Raw genomic sequence first — 23089 nt, forward strand, 5'->3', positions numbered from 1 at the left:
TGATACGATGGTGCAAGAAGTTTTCTCAATGCCATCATAAACCACTTGCTACATCTCCTCTTTCATCCTACTGTAGTAGTCATCCGACTGCGGATGGTATCGTAACTAGGCATTGTGAAACCCAGGCCAGCTTTAGCGACAGAGGCCATGGCTTTTTTCCAATATGGGCTTTGCACCATGCGCAACGGATATCCCATGCGACAAATAGATTCAAGCACATTTTGTTGCACCTTGTTGATATGTTGTGCTTTGAAGGAACTTCTAAGGATTGTTGCTGCACACATAAATGGGCATTCGAACGAGGCACATTACTACATTGTCCTCTTTCCATATGCACATTTGAGCAACTTGCCAATTGTGCAAGGGATCCCGAGCCACTACTATGTGCAGTTGTACTTTGCGAATAACTTTACATAGTCGCCAATTGCTTGGCCGAGGTTTCAAGACCCATGGTTATTTCTTCAATTACAAGTTCAGACTGGTGGAGTGAGACTATTTCATCCACAATCGTGTTTGCACTTGTGGCTACCTGACCACCCGAAATGGCTACCACCCTTTCCACTCCCGGACCCTTGCACTTTCCAATCTCTCTTTGAGGGTCACCTAGGAAATGTTTGTGCATATGAGTTCCTAAACCTGTGTACTCTTTGTGTGGTAATGTTACATCTCCGCTTTGTGGTAGCTATGAGTGTAACATAGTCTCGGGCTTTTGCAAGGTTTCAGCCTCATTTATCTGGATCCATGCTCATGTACAATGTATGCACATAAGAATAGATCAATAATGTGCAACATTGTCAATTGCCATGTATACAAACATTTCTCCAGTTTTGAACAAATTTATTTCCCGAATATGTGTTGCACGGAACAATCATTTCACTCATTCTTATTCCGCCAACCTTTAATAAGTGCGTTAGACCTCGAGATAGAGCAACCATCCAATCATCTTGCCCCCTCCTGACATAATTGGATGTTTATAGATGTGGTAATTTGCCTAGGGACCTAGGCATGGGATGGCGAATTGCCTTTTCTCACATCTCACTCTTTCTCGAGTAAGCATCTATCTGCAGTATGATTTTTCATGACATCATGCTTTGTACACAAAAGTCGGTATTTCACACATGCTAGCGCAGTAGCAGGACTGCTTACATGCACGTGGCAGCGCACGATTCTTTCTCTCTCATCTTCTACCTTTCAATCTTAACCATTTGACACAATCATTCAAAGGATTTAAATGCATTCGTTCATGCTACAAGCAGTCTAAAACATCTAAACTCAAATAAATACGTAAGGAACCAACAATTGATCGATTAAGAACATCCATGGTCCAAATCAATGTCAAATTCCATTAGAATAGTTCCACATAGTAAATTTTCATGAGATGTTTACTCATTTACATCTTCAGCTTGTACACGAGTGATTCTACTTTCTGCATTGTTAATGCCTTGGAGGATGCTAGCAACGGATTCGACACTTGGTCCCTCACATCTCTTTATTAGTTTCTTTTCATCGCCAATCAAATGTTTTCTTATTCTCATGGCAGATCCTGTAAAGACTTGGTTGCAAAAGTTGCACTTCCACTTTTGACGCCCTAACATTGTAACAAAATGCGAGCAAAATGCTATGGTTTTGCAACACTTTGGCCTCTTTCTTGAGTCTCTTTTGGCAGTTAGTGTTGGCTTACCCTATCTTCTCTGTCTACCATGGTTGTTGTACATGTGAAAGACATAAACCATCTCAATTCATTAATATGTTTTCAGAAACTTAAGACAATGTCACTAACATGTCATTGAAAACAAATGTAAGTTTGCTAAACCTCAAGAGAGAGCAACCATCCAATCGTCTTGTCCCCTCCTGACATAAATGGATGGTTATGGATGTGGTAACCTGCCTGTAGAAATAGGTGTGGGATGGCAAGTTGCCTTTTCCCATGTCCCGCTCTTTCTCAAGCAAGCATTTATCTGCACTATGATCATTCGCATCATCATGCTCTGTATGTGAATGCCAGTATTTAACACACACTAGTGTAGTAGCCAGCAATGCCTACATGTGCACTTATCAAGACCCTTTGTTTGAATCTAGAAAGTGAAGGATGCTACCTTAGTTAGACATATCTAACGTAAGTTTAAACATACATTTCATACGTCCTGTATAAGATCAACTAATTTTTCTGAGATAAAATAGTATTAATCTATGCACATAAATGCACAGTATAGAATGCCACAAATTTCTCATAAAAGCAAACTATAATCTGTAACAATCTCTAGTGTGTAATTTGTGGGTTGATACAAGCTAGCAATTGCGAGCTACACAACTGGCTACACTTTCAACGGGTTGTTATCAACAAAAAGACATGAGATTGAGTTCAAGTTTTTCCTCTACGTTCAGATGGAGTCAGAAATAATGGAGAGACAAACGACTCACCACAGTTTGGGGAGAGTTTAGATGACCTCACTGACTGTCTGGAAGAGGGGGATAACTTTGCAATTGTCACAGATTCTGGGGAGAACGAGGAAGATGACCCATGGGAGAACAAGGAAGATGACCCATACTTTCTGTTGCAATGCACAAAACCTAAGTATAAGGTTGAGGAAACATTTAAGGATAATTGGGGAACAAACTCTGAGAAGTGGGATGTAGTAGTCAGAGCTTTTTGGTACAAAAAACATCCAAGAGAGGCCGTAATTACGAATTGCTACATAAGAGTCCACAAACATGTGTTACTCTCATCTAGTAAGAGCTATTAAGTTCCAAATGCAACCTGTGCCACAATGAAAGAAGTTCAAAAGTGTCTTCAAATTGGATTTACACATGCATGAGCACATCTTGGGGTGTCTTGGAGTGGTGGATGAGGACGACTAAGATAATACTAAGAAAATGTATGTAGTCTCATTGCAAGGAAACAATATGTCCACTTGTCCTACAAAATGGAATTTGTATTGAGACTGCTTCTTTTTAGTATATCACAAACAACCACCATGCTGGTTTTATTAAATTATTTTTGTAAATCCCAAACAATAAAACCCATGCTTGTTTTTAGTATATCCCAACCACCACCATGTTGGCTTCCCATAATGAATCCAAACATCCTACAAGTCCATTCATTTTGTAATAATAGAAGCAAACCACCATGCTGGTGGTTGTTCACATCCTAGTGCAAACCAACCACTGCACTGGCGATAACTTATCTTGCACTACTACCATGCTATCCCTACATTGCTACCGTGCTATCCTAAAATTTGTTGCACAGTGCTATACTAAAATAGTGCCCTTTAAACTGTTTATCATTTTGTTAGCCATCAGATTTCATCGCATGCTTGCTTTTAGTATATCCCAACAACCACCACGTTGGTTTCCCTTAACGAATCCATTCATCTTGTAATAATAAAAGCAAACCACCGCACTGGTGGCTATTCATATTCTAGTGCAACCAACCACCGCGCTGGTGATAACTTATCATGCTCTAATCCTGCACTACTACCGTGCTATCCCTACACTACTGCCATGCTATCCTAAAATTTGTTGCACAGTGCTAGTGCAATTTATATTAGGTATAGTTAACCATCAGATTTCAACCACCAGGCTACTTAAAACATTAAGTACTAACATGGAAGCAGGTCGATACAAAATCAGGTATTACGAGCACCATGAGAATATCCACAAGTTCAAGAAATGTCTTCAAGATTTTTATTATTTTAAGGAAATTCTAGACTCCCAACAACTACTTATCAACCTCTCTATAGCAAGCATCTCCCAGCTCTAGAGGCCAGTCTGCTACACTATGGCAGACCTCTTCACACACTTAGATCACACACTACTTGCTTGACTCTACTGACTTATATGCCCATAGTAACTCCTCCTTTTGCTTGGGGTCCTCTTCATCCTTCTCTTTGCGCTCTATACATCTTCAAGCCTCTTTCATGTCCTTCCAAAAGCAATTTACATCATGAGCTTGACAAGTACCTTAAAGGAGTAGAAAAAACAATAGCTAGGAAAATTAATAATCACCGTTTGTGCTGACTCCACGTAATACACACACCACCGAAGCATGTCCTCCTTGCACCTATTTACCTCCTTCTTTGGGTCTGTTTCTATGAGGATGCCATCCAACATCATTTTCAGATAGAACAAAAGCATTCCAAAGTCTTTTGGCTATGCCATAGATTTTTAGTAGGTGGATCGATGTACAAAGTTTGGATCGATGTACAGAGTTTTGGGGCTAGATTTCATAATGGGCTCTTAGTTGTGTCTGCACTGCACTTAAATAGGGAGAGAATTCATTGAGCCTGACCTTCTCATTCTTTAGTCTCATGTTAGTTGTCTAATCTAAATCTTTCATCTCACATTAGTTGTCTAATCAAAGTCTTTCATGGTACAATAGTTCACTAATCAAAATCTTTCATCTCACATTACGTGTCAAATCGAAATCTTTCATCTCATTATTATCATCGCGCTGGCATGGATAAAAGGACACCATCTAGTCACTTAGCTGAGAAAACATTGCCCAAGTAAACTTTGGAGAAGATTAACAATTCCATAGATTACACACAGATTACATAGATTACAATCTCAAAGACTCCTTCCCTTCATGCCAGCCCTTCCCTTCAAGCCGCTTCCTCTTTCCTTGATTTGAGCTTCCTGGTTGCAGTCTCGGCCCTTCTTGCTCCTTTCTTGAAGGGGGTTGGTTCCTCCCTTTAGGCTCCTTTTCCTTGCAGTCAGGTTCAGTCTTGGCCTTCTTCAATTTGAGCTCCTTGTCTTTAAGATCTTTTGCCCAAATGGCAAATTGAGCTACAACATCTACTTTCTACGATGAGAAAGCTGTAGCAGGTAGGCACATTTGATCTGTCCATGACTTGGGCAATGGCAAATGGCATTCTCTACATAGCAATTTTGTATGCATCCACAATCCAAAGCAAAAAACATGCACAGGGTGGTAGCATGTAGGCCATCCGATATAGCAGTCATCTATGATTAGGTTATGGTAGACCATGCATTTTGGGCCCTGCTGCATAGCAAGATAGGCATTTGATTTAACTATTGCAGCTGTCAATACCACAGTCTTGCTCTGTACATGACAAAGTTGCTTCTTGATTCCTTCTTCCCTCATCCTAAGGCTGTGGATGTTCTCCTTCATCTTAGCTAAGTCAAAACATCGAGCGACCGCATTCGAGCGAGTCCAGAGTTTGAGCGATGCTTGTGACGAAAAAGGAGAGGAGGAGTCATGAGGTGGGACTATGAATAGTGGTACATGAAGAGTGCTAAGTTTGTCATGATATTTGCCACCTAACAGTTCTTCCACCCAATGTTATGGGACGTAGGATACATTAAGGGAGTTGAGAGATTAATATCACAAGGCCCCTTTTGACCTTCTATTTGTTATTTCCTACTATATCTATCATATCATATCCTATGGCCTCGATGGCCTTGACCCACTAGTTGTAGGAATTTTGACTTATGGTTTGATGAGCTAATGAAAACAAAATGTAATTTTAACAAGGGAAATGGGAATTTTAGGAGGGGAGGGCGAATCAAAAATCAGCAAATGAAAGAGATTTTGAAGTGGCTTCTAGCCACATAGGCTGCTCTTGAGAGCCCCATGAAATGGGGCAAAGCATGCTCCAAGGGGGCTGCAATATCGCGGCCCCTTGGGACCATGCTTTGCCCCATTTCATGGGGCTCTCAAGAGCAACCCTCTGGGACTATGGAATCCCACAATGCAATGTGACAATGCTCCAAGGACTATGAATACACAAAAAACTACATGGAATGGAATGGCAACATAAAGGAAGGGAGAAGCAAAAACCGAGATTAAACACATGGAAGAAGCAACAGAAGAGGAAGAAGATACCATGATGGATGAAGGTAGACATCGACTATGACCTCTATGTGCAGATTTGTTTCCTAGCATTTCATCAAGCTTTAGGCCTTTGCGAGCCCCTTGATTTGGGCCAAACATGACTCCCAAGAGACCGCAGTATCGTGGCCTCCTGGGAGCCATGTCTACCTAAAATCAAGGGGCTCTCAAAGCCTCCTTGCTTCAAGATTAGGAAATACAAAAGGTTAGAATTGGAGGAGTTTTTTTTCCATTTCATATTCTTCCTGCTCCCTCTTCTTTTCGGTTCCTTCCATCTTCCTTCTCCTCCCATTGCATCCCTTCATTCCTCTCTCCATCACCGGCCAAGACAACACGTCCGAAGGTAGGAATATATCATCCTTCACTTCCTAATCTTGAAGCAAGGAGGCTTCGAGAGCCCCTTGATTTAGGCAGACATGGCTCCCAGGAGGCCATGATATATCGCAGCCTCCTGGGAGCCATGTCTGAGAGCCCCTTGATTTAGGCAGACATGGCTCCCAGGAGGCCGCGATATATCGCGGCCTCCTGGGAGCCATGTTTGCCTAAATCAAGGGGCTCTCGAAGCCTCCTTGCTTCAAGATTAGGAGCTAGTTGAACATGTCACCCCATAATATACTACCCCCCGTAATATACTCAGAGCTTAACTCAAAAGGGTGTCCAGATTGTCACCTGAAAAGTTACACCTTCAATGGCATGTCATAAAGTTCATAAACGTCGACTATATGTTTTGATACATCAATGCTCTTTCTTATCAAACATTGCAGATTATGTGTTTTCTATCTTCCTTAGAATTTTTGGGTTCAACAAGCAGAACACTCTTACAACTTCAAGCCCTTAGTTCTCGCAGAAACTAGCCAAGTGTGTCACATCCACTTGGTTGAACTTTGGGACTATTTTGCATAAGCTTACCTTTGTAGTTGTTAAGGAATCCAAGCAACTGTTTGCCACATGCTTGGTTGATTTTTTAGATTGGGATCTTTGAAAAACCATTTTGTACAATTGGCATATCTATTGTGTCAATTTGGGACATATACAAGTATATCAAGCTCTCGAGCGGCTTCGGAATGTATTTGGGGAAGCTTTGAATTATCTTTGGGAACTTATGGAAGCATATTGTATGCTCAAGCTGTTTTGGATAATGGTACTTAATTGTATTATTTGGCCGATGCTATTAGACTTGTTAAAAATTTATGCTTGTTGTATTAGTTAGATGCTTAAATCAGATGCTTAAAGGTTTCCTGTTTCCTATCCTTAAGAAAGTATTGAATATATCATGGATTGAATTGCTCTATTGAGGACATTGCTACCTTTCTTTTTTTTTGAATGCTAAGAAATAATTTTTTCATTTTCCAAATTATAAGCGCGTTGCTTTATTTCTATGTAAGAACATATTTATTCAAAGTCAAATGATACTTTTGCAACATAAATATTTGCATTGAAATGTGGAAATCAATAGCCATGTTCGCTTGAACCTCCACCTCGCTCGAACGTAGTCGCTTGAACTTCGGTAATCCTCCTTCATGTCCTCCACTTTTTGCTCACTCTGTGCAACAGCTACATCTGAATCCCTCAGCATCTATTGAACTTTCATAAATTCTTGAGAAACTTCTTCATAGGCGGTTTCCAAGACTTCCACTCTAGTTTGGAATTCTCGCAAGGCAATTGACTGCTTTTCATAACTATCAAAAGCCACGACAAGCTTGTGCAAACATCTATCATGATCTTCTTGTAGGGTATTTTAGCTTTCTCTTTGGACTTCCAACAGTGTTTCAAAAAAACAACCCTCACTGTAGCTGCTGCAGATTTCTCCACCATGGTGGCTGGAACTTGCTCCACCATGGCTGCTCTCTGCATCCTTGCTGGCCTAGGGAGTTGCCTCATTCTCTTCTCCACCCTGACTACTTTTTGCCCCATCCTTCCTGGCCTCAAAGCTCTCTCGTAGTTCCTGCATCACCTTTCTGGTTTCTGCATTCTCCCTTTTTAGCTCCTCCATCATCTGGTCTTTTTCAATATTCAATGAGTTCGGCATGTTGCAGAGCCATTTGAAAGACCCTCCTTTTCAGCTCTCTGATCTTCAAGGTCCTTTTGCATCTTTTCTAGCTCCTTGCCCACCATGTCCCTATCATTTCTCACTTCTTCGAGCCTATCTTAGAGCTCCTTCATGCACTTCTCTTCTTCCTCTCTTCTATAACACTTATTTCATTAATTTTGGACTTGTCAATGTACAAATTCATTTTTACATATACTTTTGGACTAGTTTTCACATAAAATTTAAGAAAAACCCAATCTTCAAAGCACATATAAAAACATAAAAACAAGCATTTTTTTATATTTTTTTTAAGGACATGAAACTAAAATTATAAAATTTAACGCAGCCTACATAAGTGTTACATGAAAAAATAAGATTCGGTTGTTGTAAACTCTCTTAATATTTAATGGTGTTAATAAACACCTTCAAAAGTTAAGCCTGAGATTTTCAAGACTACATAAGTTACATGAAAAAATAAGATTCGGTTGTTGTAAACTCTCTTAATATTTAATGGTGTTAATAAACACCTTCAAAAGTTAAGCCTGAGATTTTCAAGACTATCGCCATTCAATTTGATGAATTTTCTATTTTCAAGTCCTTAGCCTAAATTCAACCCATTCAAGAGCTGAGCTCATCTCTTCCTCATCGATGTAGTTAAAATTATAGAAGAGAAGTAAGGATTGATGAATTTTCTCCTGCATAACACTTTGTTTGTTCCGAATGGCTTGCGCTTCCTTGGGGGAAAATCTTCCATAACGAGCCACACGTGAAGATATCTCACTTTGAAAGTCTATCAACTCTCTCCTATATGACTGCAATTTATCTATTTCAATAGTAGCCATACTTATTTTTCTTTCCTCTTCTTTCTCTAAGCCCTTCTGACAAGCAAAGTCATCCTTCTCGTACTGGGTTAATGGAGCTGGATTTTGCTTTCTCTCCTCTCTCTTTCCTTGGTTCTCGGCGATCCATTCTTTGAGGCTGCTAATGGCTTGCTCGACAGAATCGATTACCTTAAAAAGATCCATAATGGCTGCAAGATGAAAGGAGTATGCTTGAGAAGAGGAGGTAAGGTTGCGGGCAAGATGGAAGGAGCAAGCTTGAGGAGAGGAGTAAGGTAAGAAGAGTAAAGTGGAAGAAGTGTGGAGAGGAGTAAGGTAAGAAGAGTAAAGTGGAAGAAGTTTTTGCTGCGGGTGAGATATAGAAGACGAACGAGGTGAGGAAGGTAATGAGAGTGAGGAAAGATATAGAAGACGAACGAGGTGAGGAAGGTAACGAGAGTGAGGAAGGTAACTAGAGGAGATAAGGCAAGATGAAAGGAGTATGCTTGAGAAGAGGAGGCAAGGCTGCGGGCAAGATGGAAGAAGCAAGCTTGAGGAGAGGAAGGAGCAAGCTTGAGGAGAGGAGTAAGGTAAGAAGAGCAAAGTGGAAGAAGTGTCTGCTGCGGGTGAGATATAGAAGATGAACGACTACTAGGGAATTTATAGAACTACAGATGCAACACCGTAATGCGAGATGACTAGATGCAAGATCGTAATGCGAGACATTATAAAATAAAATGATGGGATGCAAGACCGTAATGGGAGACATTTGAGACATATAAGATAGTGATAGTACATTGAAATCTATAAAGTAAAATGATGGAACACAAGAATGATATAATTAATAGAATCTCATCATGAGATACTTGCTGTACATAATAAATGATAGATTTTGAGTACATTGAAATCTATAAAATAAAGTGATGGAACATAAGAATGATATAATTATTAGATTCTCATCATAAGATATTTATTGTACATAATAAATTAGACTTTCAAAAAAGTAAAACCTAATGTATTGTAATGAAAAAATATCATAAAATATCCTAATGTATTGCAACATTTAACATAAGTTTTAAAAACACTATCATTAATCAATACAAACAAGATAAAAATCTTCAAGGACTCATGTTTCTTTCTACATGTTTTACAACTGAGAATAGAGTCTGATGAGTCCTCTTGAGGCTGTGATTCTCTCAGAGTACATTGAGTCTCTACTTGTGTGGATGGTGTACATTGAGATTCTACTTCTGGTGCAATCGGGATAGACTTAATCTCTTCCTCCTTTACAAGATGTGATGTTGTAGATGCACATTGAGTCTCCACTTCTTGTGTAGGAAGAATGCATTGAGTCTCTAATTCAAGTGTAGACTGTAATGCTTCTACTTGAGGCTGTGATACAGAAGGAGACTGAATTGTCTCTTCTTTTTCTTTGGCTCCCTCAGGTTCTTCATTGAGTCCATCATGTTGTTTCCCAATGATAACAGTTAGATAGTGAACAGTCTTAGCCACAAAATCTTGTAGCTCGAGCTTGGTATATGCTTCTATGGAGACATGTTCAAAAATTTCATTGAGATACAACATGAAGTTGTAGGCAATTCTCCACCCACTACTAAACATGTCTTTTTGGTCCACAACTGCGAGGCGTGTCTGGAAATTTGGTTGGTCTTGATGCTCCCTGATTTTCATAATCGCAGAAACTAACTTGTTTGCAGACCTGTCCATCATGACATATGACAAAGTGAATTTGTGTAGTAAATAGTAACTTGATGCATGTTCATAATGATATGATAAAAGAACACTTACTTGAACACCCCGTGAAAGCCTGTAATTGAGTTGACAAACCAACAATGGTTGTCATCAAGGTCCCATACTATCAGGCTCCAATGTGAACTACATCACCAATAAAGAGCGATAAGATTTATCACAATATTAAGTATTAATTGACAAAATATTATAAATAAGAGAGTAAAAGAAAGATTGAGACCATACTTACTTCTCATAGTATGGCATAAAGACAAGTAGTATGCCATCCAAGTCTAAAGGTTGTAGAATTGAGAACAAACATCATCTACTGTCTTCTTGGTATCACTAAGTATAGCTGAAAGAAGAGAATCGAGCATACAGACGCGATTCTGTACTAATCTAGGAAAATGAGATATAACCGTACTGCAACAATAAATAAACAAATGTTAGAAGCAGATTGAATCAAATGATTGAAGTATCAAGTCAAGAGATGTTCATATCAAACCTGAGGATGGCCATCATGACTTTGTCATTAGCCTCTTTCAAAGGGTCGGAGAGGATTGTAACTTCCTCGCTACCAAAAGTCAAAACACGAGGTTGCTTGCTAATGATGACCTTAACCTCAGAAGAGCTCCCCATTTCGTCCAATACAGCGGTTACATCAGGACAACTTATGGGCGTAGCAACCAATGTTTCCTCTAGATGCTCCACCACGTTATCAATAAATGCCTTAATGATAGATGACATAAATGCATATAGATGCAAGTCTGTATATGTGGACAATGAGGTTTCACCGCCTCTCAAATCAAAAATTTGAGCAAGGAGCAAGAAGCAATTATATCCAACTCTCCACCCACAACTGTGGTCATCATTCTGCTTCGCTGCAAGGCATGTTACATACTCTATTTGATCTTCCAAGTCACCCTCCATTTGCATAAGTGCATCTATAGCACTTACCAACTTTCGAGCAGATCTACACATCAAAATAGAAAACATAAATGAATGTGCGCATTGCATAGGATGCATCTCATTGACATAATTATGACACAAGTAGGTTATACTTACTCTGACACACTGGCATGGATAGATGCTATTGAATTGACAAAGAAGCATTGCTTGGCTAAGATGTCCACAATTACCAAGCTCCAATGCAAGCTGCATTATCAATTAAGAATAATTATTATTTGATATAATCCTCCACAATGTAAGAGATAAGCTAGGTAGGGATTGATACTCACTCCTCGTGATATGCGGTAAAGATAACTCGCGCCGCAGTCAAATCAATAGGTTGCAACCACTTAAAAACGTCATCTATGGTCTTCTGCTTATTGCTAAGTACACTAGAAACAAGAGGATCGACCATATATGCACATCTTTATATATATAGCGGAAGCTGTTGTAAAACCATACTGCAATAAAAAGAAAAGAATATTAGTTCATTTGATCCAATGGAAATACAAAAGCATAAAGTCAGTAAAAAGTTTGTGTCAAACCTGAGGATGGCTATTATAACCTTGTCATTGACCTCTTTCTTGAAGTTTATGAGGATTGAAATGTCCTCTTCATCGAATATAAAAGTAAGAGGTTGTTCTCGAACTTGAAACCTAACTTGAAATGACTTCTCCATTTGCTGCAATGTATGATTATTTTCTAGAGTCATCCGATGGATAGCCAGAGCAGCTTCTTGAGATGAGCTTTCATGATTCTCTGCTCCAACTATGTCCTCCTCATCCTCCTCCTCTCCCTTCTCCTATAAAAGGATAAAATAATTATGAGATTCAAAATTTTAAATTAATTATAAATTTAAAAAGACCTTTAAATGAATAAAGAAAATTAAACATAAGTCTTCATACCTCTACATATCTTCGTGGTCTTTTTATGTAACCTTCAGAGGCAAGGTCAGTGTCATATCCATCTTCTTCTGCTTCCTTGCTATCGCTGGTGTCCTCACTATTATATCCAGAGCTTTGATCATTTTCATCATCTTTCTTGCTCTCATCATACATGATCTGCTCTATGTCATCCTCTTCATGTGAGATCGGACCTTTCTTATCAAACTTTATTGTGAGAGAAGCCACGGTATCAAGGTATTCCAAGCAAGTAGGCTCTCAATAATATTTACATTGTGTCCTTTTCTGATAAGAGCTTCGAACAGATGTCCCATTTGGCACAATGTGACTTCCCATCCAGACGGTAGCAAAAATTCCATCATACTAATTAAAAGATCAACACTTTTGCTGGCCTTTCATAGTGATTTGCTTTGCGATGGAGGGGACTTGGAGCTTCATGCTCTTCCAGCAGTAGTTGCAATCTCTTTGCATTTCCTCTTATATTGTTTTATAAGGAGTGATCATTGTAAGGGCTCTTCATGCACAAGAAAAAGGTTTCTAGACTCTGTATCTTGAGACCGCATTCTCTCTTGTCCCTTTTTCTTGAGTATATCCCATTGTAAATCTTGAGCTCATTGCCATATTGTTTTTCTAGGGTAGCAGACATTTGTTCCTTGTCATCTTTATCAGCAAATATGACTATATTACATTGTCCCACTCTACCAATGGTGGTATGTAATATTCTGTCAAGGAGTGGACGGATGTCATCCGGTGATATTTCATAGACAAAGAAAAGCTGATGTCTCTCCCAAGCAGTGTCGTCGGACAAAAAATCACTCAATGAAACTCCCTTGCACTCAACACTCTTTCCAGACTCTGAAATGATTTCATGTATGAAATAAAAGCCCTTGTTCAAAGTCTTTTCTTTTCTGAGAGTGTGGTTATTGATGACTTTTTGTGCATATGCATACACATTTTCCGGAATGTCACTTCTCATAGAGGGAGTAATTTTAGATCCATCATCTTCTACCTTCACCCATTTATGCGCCCAAGCCTTCTGTTTAGCTGACGGTAAAGCTGATGCCATCTGCCTCACAATGTTATGATCAATTTTACATTGGTTGATTGGAATATTTTTTTCTCCCAATAAATATTCAATTGCACTCTTTACTGCATCACGCATGACCTGTTGGATGATGTTATCTTCCATGCAATGATCTTTATCCTTTTTGCCAAAAAACCATTCTTTTGACATTAATTTCTCTGCAGCAAGACTTGCGTATTTATCTGGTAGGTTTCTTAAAGGCCTCCACATCCGAGCTGTCATCTCTTTTTTCTCAATCTTCTTTGCCTTCTCTTTAATCAATGATGGAGCCTCATATGTAACATCTCCTTTCTCACATGCAAGACACACGTCTTTGATCTGATGAAAAACTTCATCACTACGAAAAAGTATGCTTGTGTAGTCTTGATACCTATCCCTTACTGTCTTGAAGCTTGTAATCACCTCAGCTCTTTCCTGCTTTCCCCTTGGTACAATGGCACTCAAGCATGTGTAGAAGTCAACAAGATTATCTGCTTCCACTTTAGTTGCAGTTCTTTTGAGAGTGGTCAAAGGAGAATTAAAAGTTTTCCATATGGTCCTAGCTTTGAGCAACATCTCTGAAGTGGAGGTGATTTTTCGTAGTGCATAAATGTCATGATTCAGTCTTTCTGACTCAATCAAATATTTTTTCTCGTTCTTGAAGATACAGATGCATGCAGAATAGTAGTGAAATTGAGGCACACTCACGAAAGTTTGATAAGTAATTTATCCTTTCTTGTATGCATCTCTAGAGCGCTTATTACAAGCATAGGCATAGTGCTGACCATCTATTGCCTCAAATGTACAATGAGCTAAGAAATTTCTCTTGGCATCCCTTATATGTCGTTCTGGATCATTCACTGAACTCTGTCCTTCTTGAAGTGAGGGAACTTGTTTTCCGAGGAACTTAGTGAATTGCATCTCAAAATCTATAGGCTAAGAGAAATTGATGGATTGACTATAATCTCCCATGACTGGCCAAAATGTTCTTGGACGGAGTACCAAATTAGAAACAACTAGTTTTTTTCCATCAATCAAAGCCTGAAAAATCTTTTCAGCATAGGCTGTATCTAAGGTCCTGTTGTTGGTGAAGACACTTGCTTTGACCACTATTGAAGCATGTATAACTTGAGTCTTCTGGCCCCATATATATCCTGGATCCTCATCTGTCATAGCCTCATTCAAGCGAAGATTTAGGTTCTTCATTGATAACATTTCTGCTTCTAGATCTGACTCCATTTCAAGACCCTCCGCATCCTCTTCATGTTCTTCCTCTTCTCTTCTTTGCCCTTTCTTTGTATATGAACGACCTCTTTTTCCAGTTATAGGACTTGGAACTGTAGCTCGTGAAGTACTTGCCTTTTGCATTTGACGTCGAGGTTTATTTTTTAGAGGCTCAATGTGAACTGCTTTAGATCGCCCTACTTCTTCTTCTATTGCCTCAACTTCAGGTATACTTAAGGGCTTCACTTGTTCTATTATTCCATCAACTTCATGAGTTACACCATCTAAGTGAGTAATACCATGAACAAGAGATGTGTGTGCATGTCCTGTCTTATCTGATGCATGTCGTGTCTCACTCAATTCAATTTCTGTCTGAGATGCATGTGCATGTCCGGTCTCCACCAATTCAATTCCTATCTCAGATGTAGATCCCTTGTAAGCATCCACATGTACAAGACCCTCATCCATTGCTACAATGTGTTCTGTCTCATCCACTCCACTTTCTCTCTCATTTGTATTACCATGAACCAAATCTACATGGCGTGTCTCATCACTTCCTTTCTCATGTGTGGATTCTTGCACCTTAGGTCCCTCCAATGAAGTTGAACCTTGTTGGATGACACCCTGAAAGTATTCAAGGATAATCTTTGACTGCATTTTTCTTGCTTCCTCAATGGGAAATTCCTCCCACACATGTTGAAGGATCTCCAATGCAGGAACCAATTCAGGAAATCTAGGTGCTTTTGGCGGCGGCATCACAAAGTTCATTGCATCTTTCTTAGAAAGAAGAAACGATCTGTTGCTCATTCTTGACTTTGTGTAAATCATCATTGTACTACTGTCTTTTTCAATTTTTATTCCTACTAAGGTGCCCCCTTGAATCAAATTGCTCTTTGAGAAAGATACATTTGATGCGCACTGTTGACTCTGTGCCAACATGAACTTATGAAGAAAGAGAAGGTGATACAACTTTGTGATACAACTTTGTGTTACGACTTTGTGATACAACTTTGTGACACAACTTTGTGTTACAACTTTGTGTTACAACTTTGTGTAACAACTTTGTGTTACAACTTCTACATGTAGAGAGAGAAAGTGATACAACTTTGTGTTACGACTTTGTGACACAACTTTGTGTTACAACTTTGTGATACAACTTTGTGTTACAACTTTGTGATACGACTTTGTGTTACATGCAGAGAGAGAAGCTCTCCAACTTGTATAAATACCCCATAATGGAATGAAGCCCACACTCTTGGGGCATTGTGTTGAGTCTACATTGGTATTCCAAGCATTTGTCTCAAGTGTCCATGCTTCCTTGCACTGCACGTCCAAAAGCATGTCCTAACCTTGCAACCCTTCTCCCCTCTCCTCCAACCCTGCAACCCATCCTCTCCCTCTCCTCCTCCCTTCTCCCCCCTCCTCCTCCTCCTCCTCCTCCCTCCTCCTCCCTCCTCCTCCTCCTCCCTCCTCCTCCTCCTCCTCTCTCCTCCCTCTCCCTCCTCCTCCTTCCTCCTCTCTCTCTTACTTCACCCATGCTCTTACACCTTCTTCCTCTCCCACTCCTATGCTTTCCTAAACCCTTAAACTCAATGATCTACGAGGGAGACGAGTTCTCCACCATGTACTTTACTCTGAACCTTGGATCCTCCTCATAACCCTGAACTCCTTCTAAACCTTGGAACCTCCTTCTGAACCCTGGAACTCTTTCTAACCCTGAACTCTTTCTAAACCCTGGAACCTCCTTCTGAACCCTTAAACTCCTCCTAAACCCTACAACCCCCAATGAAGGCGAAAGCCTTCATTACCCCAACAACAATGGTTTACGTGCCTTTTACACATGCTTGCATTATGTTTACTCACCACACTTAAGCCTACGTCTCTCACCGGAACACGACTCGAGGTCCTAAGCTACATATATACTACAACGACAATCCCAATATATCTGTAGGTGACAAAAAGCCTCGGAACCCTGCAACATAGAATACCCAGCTCTTCCTACAAAAGCCGTAGGAAAGAGACAACATTTGGCGCCGCTGCCGGGGAGACTAGCGTCTCAAGTAGCGAGTAAACATGCGTAGGTAGGTGTAAAACAAGTCACTACTTCAAACTTTCACGCACATACCACTCAAGGGCAAGGAGAGTAAAAATTTCTCCAAATCTAGCCAAACATATCAACCCCAAACATCCACTTTGGGTTACTACCTTAAGAGATTTTCTTAATTTCTTAAATAAAAGCCGCATGATGTACAATTAGGCTAGGTAGTGGATACGGTTGCGTAGAGCTTTCAATTACGATCATTTTACCTTTTTACAGAAAGGCAAACCGAGCTCTCCATAAAAAGTTATGGCTCGGGAAGAGTTTAGGGTTAAACCCTAAACCTAAACCCTAAACCTAAAATCCAAACCTATAAAAACCTACTCCACCCCCCCTCATTCGTTTGGGACCCAAATTGAACCCCGTTTGAACCCAGATTTCACACACGGAAACACCACGTTACGGGGTATTTTTCCAGCCCATTGCACACCATTTCAGCATCCCTCGCACACGTTCATTCGCGCCCCCGTGTGGGCCTCATTTGGCATTAATTCACTCGTATTTTCACGCCGCGACCTCCGATTAACGATCCGTCTGCACCGGCACATTTCCCTACACACGTAGGACAATCCTAGGCACATTATTAACACGACGGTCCCTACACACACTAACATCACTCTAACTCTCCTAACGACACCACCTCCACATCCGCACTTGGGGTAGCGATATCCCTGGCAAATCACGCACCATCTGCATGCAGTTACGTTCCGGCCAACGACTTCGACTCCAACGCTCGCCCAATCCGCAACTAACTCCACTGCAACAACCGCCCCCGCCAATCCTCTACCCCGAATTCCCCCCTGAGATTCAACAACTTCCTTTAACTCCTCCACGCCCCAACATGGCTGGACGCCATCCTGAGCATGATGGGGACATCGAGCTCGATGCCGAGGCTGACAACTTCTTCAATCGACGAAATCACAACAATCACGGCCGACGCCCCTTGGGAAAACTGGAACTTCCCAAATATAATGGTAGGGGAGACCCTGCTCGCTTCCTCCAACATTTTGATGCCGCATGTCGAGCAGGTGGTGATCAATCCCATGAAACTAAGGTGGCTTGGTTTCCAATGGCCTTAACTGATGAGGCGTCAGAATGGTACCTCGACCTTCTTGTGGAAGAACGTGCCACATGGGACCTACTTCAAACCGAATTCAAACGTCGCTTTCAAACGGAGAGGCTACAAGATGATCCCGCTCTCCAACTCAGCAAGATCGAACAAGGCCGGAGGGAAGATGTACGCACATACCTGGGAAAGATGAAGAGATTGATTGCCAGATGTGACCCACGGCCAGATGCAAAGTACCTCACGGCATGGTTCATAGCAGGCCTCAGAAAGAAAATCCGCAAGGAGATGAAAAAGATAAGTAGCTATGAAACATTCAGTGCTGCTCATGCGGCAGCCATTGACATCGAAGATGGCATGACAGATTCAGACACTAGCAGTGATGATGCCAGATCAAATACACGAGATAAGCGCTCGAAAAAAGATAAATCAAAGGACACTGCCAAAACATCCAATGAAGATCGCCTCGAGGCCATGACCTTGAAATTGAAAGAAGATATGATGCAGGCCATGGATCAAAAACTTCACTTGTCTCAGCCGCCAACTCAAACATATCCACGGCGAGAAAATGTCTGGTGCCCACACTGCTTGGCAAATCATACAGCAAATGAATGCCCAGTCCTAAGAGCCAGAATCACTGCACAAGCAAATCCACCGCCACGGTTGTGGTGCCATATCTGTGTCGTCGGCGGCCATGATGAGACCAGTTGTATCTTCAACATGCGCAACAATCCGCCTCGACCACCACAATACCAAGCGGCACCCATGCCAGTATACAGGCAACCGGCACTTGCACAAGCCCCCCCAGCTCCGAGGCTAAATCCTGTTCCCGTTCGGACACAAGTCCCACAACTACTCAGGAATCCAAATCCACGACCGTATCCAAGAGCACCAAATCCAGCTCCTCCGGCAGTTCCCATACATCAATTACAAGCCGAGGAAGTAGACTCGCTATTTGAGTATGAAGCAGAGTACCCAGTGTACTATGTAGAAGGTGCAGAGGGTCTAATACCAGTCTATGCAAATCAAGTGCGACCCAACACATTTCGAGCACCAATCAAATGTTACGGTTGTGGAGAAAATCATAGAATTGCAGAGTGCCCTCATCGCGGTAGCCCAGCTACTTTCCAACCACTTTGCAGAGATTGTGGCATAGGACATGCCTGTATGGATTGTCCCATGAAAAATAAGGTCCCAGAACAAACAGAGGTTAAGCCTGACGTCCCCATCGGCATCATTGGGGTGGACCATCAAAGTCTGGGTCCGACAAGTCTAAGGTCCCAACCTATCAATGTAATTACACGCCAACAGAAAGAGGCCACGAAGGACCCTATCATTCCAATCCAACCGAAGCGACTTCTGAGAAAGAAAGCACAAGTGCCTCCACCTCCGCCAAGCAATGAGCAGCCGAGCTCATCCACATCCACTCCCGAGCCTCGAATACAAGAAGCTCCATTCCCGAATGCAGAGGTGGAGAAGGCTCGTTTTCAGGTACTTCAGCAATGGGTTCAAAATGAACAAGCTCAATTTGAGGCTCAGAAACAAGCTCAAGACCCAATCCATGACTTGGCCCCACAAAGTATTGATACTGTACTCGAGCCTTTGTTCCAACAACAGACTCCACAACAGAATGTACCGCCACGTCAACTTGAAGGAGCTGCACTCTCTAGCATCCTGAGTTGCCCTGTGTCAATTCCCATCGGAATCCTCTTACGGAATTGTCCCAATCTCTGGGAGAGTTTCAAAGGATGGATTGAACTCGCAAATCCCCCTCCACCTATAAACGACATTGAAGATATCCCTGTGCGGATGGGTGAGAGAGATGACATACGCAACATCACTGTGCCTTTGAACCACAAAGCATATAATGAAGTCCAAGCCATAGTGGATGGTGGAGCAGGTGTCAATGTCCTATCAAAGGAGCTCTACGAAGAATGGGGTCTTCCACCAATGCAAAAGGCTAATTTCAACATACGCCTTGCCGATGATTCACGGGCTAAACCCTTGGGAGTAGTGAATGGCGTGTCCACAAAGATCACAGGAGTCCGCTTTTCCCTTCAATTCACAATCTTGGATCTCCCCAAAAAATCCTATCAAATCTTACTGGGACGTCCTTGGTTACGGGAAGCATCAGTCCTCCATGACTGGGGAACTAATAGATTGACAATCCAGAATCGAGACACTGCAGTCAGGGTGAATGTGGAGACAGGAGCTATTAAACCAATTGTTCCTAGAGCATTGGATGACACATCTTCCACGACAATCTCGCGCAAATCAGATCCCTTGCAACAGCATGCCATAGCAGGTGACTCACAAAGCAATGTCAATAACTGGATACAAACATTGGCAACCATTGACAACTGCCATTCATTAGACCCCATCTTCTCACAGATAGATGTTAACACACTACAGGTTGATCCTCCACCGACACATGAAGAACCAATCGATCTAGAGATGCCTTTCTTTATGGCTGACCTCGAATGGGATAATGAACCTGAAGAAGGTACCCATACCAATGATGACTCCGATTTTCCTTGGGACCTTGAAACAGAGGCTGTGAATGCTGCAATTGAAGATCAAATCTTTGATAATGACCTAGCCATTCTGCATGCCCTAATGGCATTTGAGCTCCCAAAAGTTGAACCTCCACAGTTGCATAACAGCAGACGATCCCGCAAGAAAGCTGCAGGAGGAAATCGCAGAAGAGCCAAGGCCGAGCACTTCAATGAATTCGAACGAGTCCAAACACGGATTGTGGAATTGTATCTTGCAAAGGCAGTCCCCTCAAAGTCAAAACCACCACCTCTTGAATGGTCCCCTGAGGGACTGGAAGGAGTATGTGCAGCACATGAACCCTTACTTGGACACACTTTACCAGTGGAAAAGTTACCCCACAGTTCCCAACGTAAGAAGTTTCGGAAATATAAGCCACATGTGCGGATGAAGCTCGATCAAGAGACTTCAGAAAAAGAAAGAAAAGAAGAGCCTAACAAATTCCTAAATGCAACTATGCCACCCAGTACTCGACACATCTCAGGCTAGTTCAACCCCATCAGAGGCCGATCTTCGAGAAGTGCCGGAATACTTTAAGAATTATACAAGTGGCAGTGCACCAATAGCAATGCCAAGACCAATCAGAGAATCTGAAGTTCAAGAAACCGATAGCATTGGAGAAACTCCAATCTATGAGGGACCGGCAAAAACACGCACAATAAACCTCGCCCTTGAAGGGGAGGAAGAAAAATTGGTTTTCATTGGGAAACAGCTCCGTCAAGAAGATGAAAGCAAACTCAAACACCTCCTAATGGAATACCGTGACTGCCTAGCATGGTCATACAAAGAGATGAAAGGAATTTCACCAGAAGTGGCAGTTCACACAATCCCTATAAGGGAAGGTGCTCGCCCTAAGGTATGTGGACCTTATCGCACAAATCCTAAATATGGCACCATGGTTTATGACAAGCTGGAAAAACTCCTAGATGCCGGATTCATCTACGAGATAGAGCACACTGATTGGGTTTCCCCCATCGTCATTGTACCTAAACGCAACAAGAAGCTCAGAATATGCGTGAACTTGAAAAATGTGAATGCTGCCACAATAAGGGATCACTACCCCCTACCCTTAACCGAAACAGTGTTGGAAAAGGTGGCAGGATCCGAAATTTACAGCTTCTTGGATGGCTTCAGTGGCTATAACCAAGTACAAATTGCTCCTCAAGACCAATCAAAAACAGCATTTGCTACAGAATGGGGTATTTTTGCATATAGAGTCATGCCATTCGGACTTTGTAATGCCCCAGCCACATTCCAGCGAGTCATGTTCACAGCTTTCAAGTCATTTTTGAATAAGTTTTTACAGGTCTTCTTGGATGATTTGTGCATCCATTCAACCAAACAGGACCACTTCAAATGTCTGGAAGAAGTACTAATCAAATGCAGGGAGTATGGCATCTCCCTAAATCCAACAAAATGCCAGTTCATGGTCACCCACGGAGTTGTTTTGGGACACATCGTCTCTCAACATGGGATTGCAACTGACATGGACAAAATCAAAATCATCATGGAATTGCCTCCTCCTACAAATTCCAAAGGTGTACAGGTCTTTATGGGACATGCCGGCTATTATAGAAGATTTATATTGCGGTATGCCATGATAGCTAGACCACTTTACAAATTATTAGTGGAGTTCTTATGGACCGAAGAGTGCGACCGAGCCTTTGAGCTTTTAAAGTGGTGCCTAATCACAGCACCCGTCCTTCTATCTCCCAATTGGGATATTGATTTTCATGTTCATACTGATGGATCCAAGTATGCAATTGGGAGTGTGCTTTGTCAACCTGGTGAACATAAGAAAGACTATCCCGTCTACTTCGCCAGTAGACAACTCAATGATGCAGAGATCAACTATACAACCACAGAAAGAGAAGCCCTAGCAATGGTGTACAGTGTAAAGAAATTTCGGCACTATCTACTCGCAAATGATTTTGTCTTCTACACCGACCATCAAGCATTGCTATATCTTGTGAACCGTCCGTGTACCACCGGAAGAATAACCAGATGGCTCCTCTTGCTGCAAGAATTCAACTTCAAAATTGTGGTCCGCAAAGGTGCCCAACACTACATTGCCGATCATATGTCTCGAGTCAAGACAGGAGAAGAAGCCACTGGCGTAGAAGATGACTTACCAGATGCCACACTATTTCAAATAGATGCTGTTCCAGAATGGTGTGGAGATATCATTGGGTACTTGATGGCAGGAAGACCACCCCCTGACATGAAAGCAGTAGATGCCAGAAAATTGATTCTAAAGGCTGCACCATATCAACTCATTGCAGGACAACTATACAAGATGGGCAAGGACCAGATATTAAGAAGATGTGTAATGCCTCATGAGATCCTGCCAATCCTGCGTGAAGTCCATGAAGGCATTGCAGGAGGACACTTCCAAGGGGAAGCCACAGCAAGAAAAGTTCTCCTTGCAGGCTACTGGTGGCCAACACTGTGGGCAGATGCCTATGAATATGTAAAGGGCTGTGATGTTTGCCAACGAACTATTAAACCACAACACAAAGACTTCAATCCCCTAACAACAGTTGTTGCACAACAGCCATTTGAGAAATGGGGGATTGATTATGTGGGTCCCATACATCCAGCAGCAAAAGGAACACAGGCACGCTACATCATTGTGGCCACTGATTACTTTACAAAATGGGCTAAAGCTAAGGCAGTCAGAAAGGCAGATGCCAAAAGCACAGCAAGATTCTTGTACGAACATGTGATCACCCGATTCGGATGCCCCCTTGAAATTGTGTCGGATAGAGGTACACATTTTGTCAATGAGGTA

This window comes from Dipteris shenzhenensis, chromosome 14, assembly GCF_047967505.1.
Source record: "Dipteris shenzhenensis isolate YYH24624 ecotype China chromosome 14, Dip_SZ_1.0, whole genome shotgun sequence".
NCBI lineage: Eukaryota > Viridiplantae > Streptophyta > Polypodiopsida > Gleicheniales > Dipteridaceae > Dipteris > Dipteris shenzhenensis.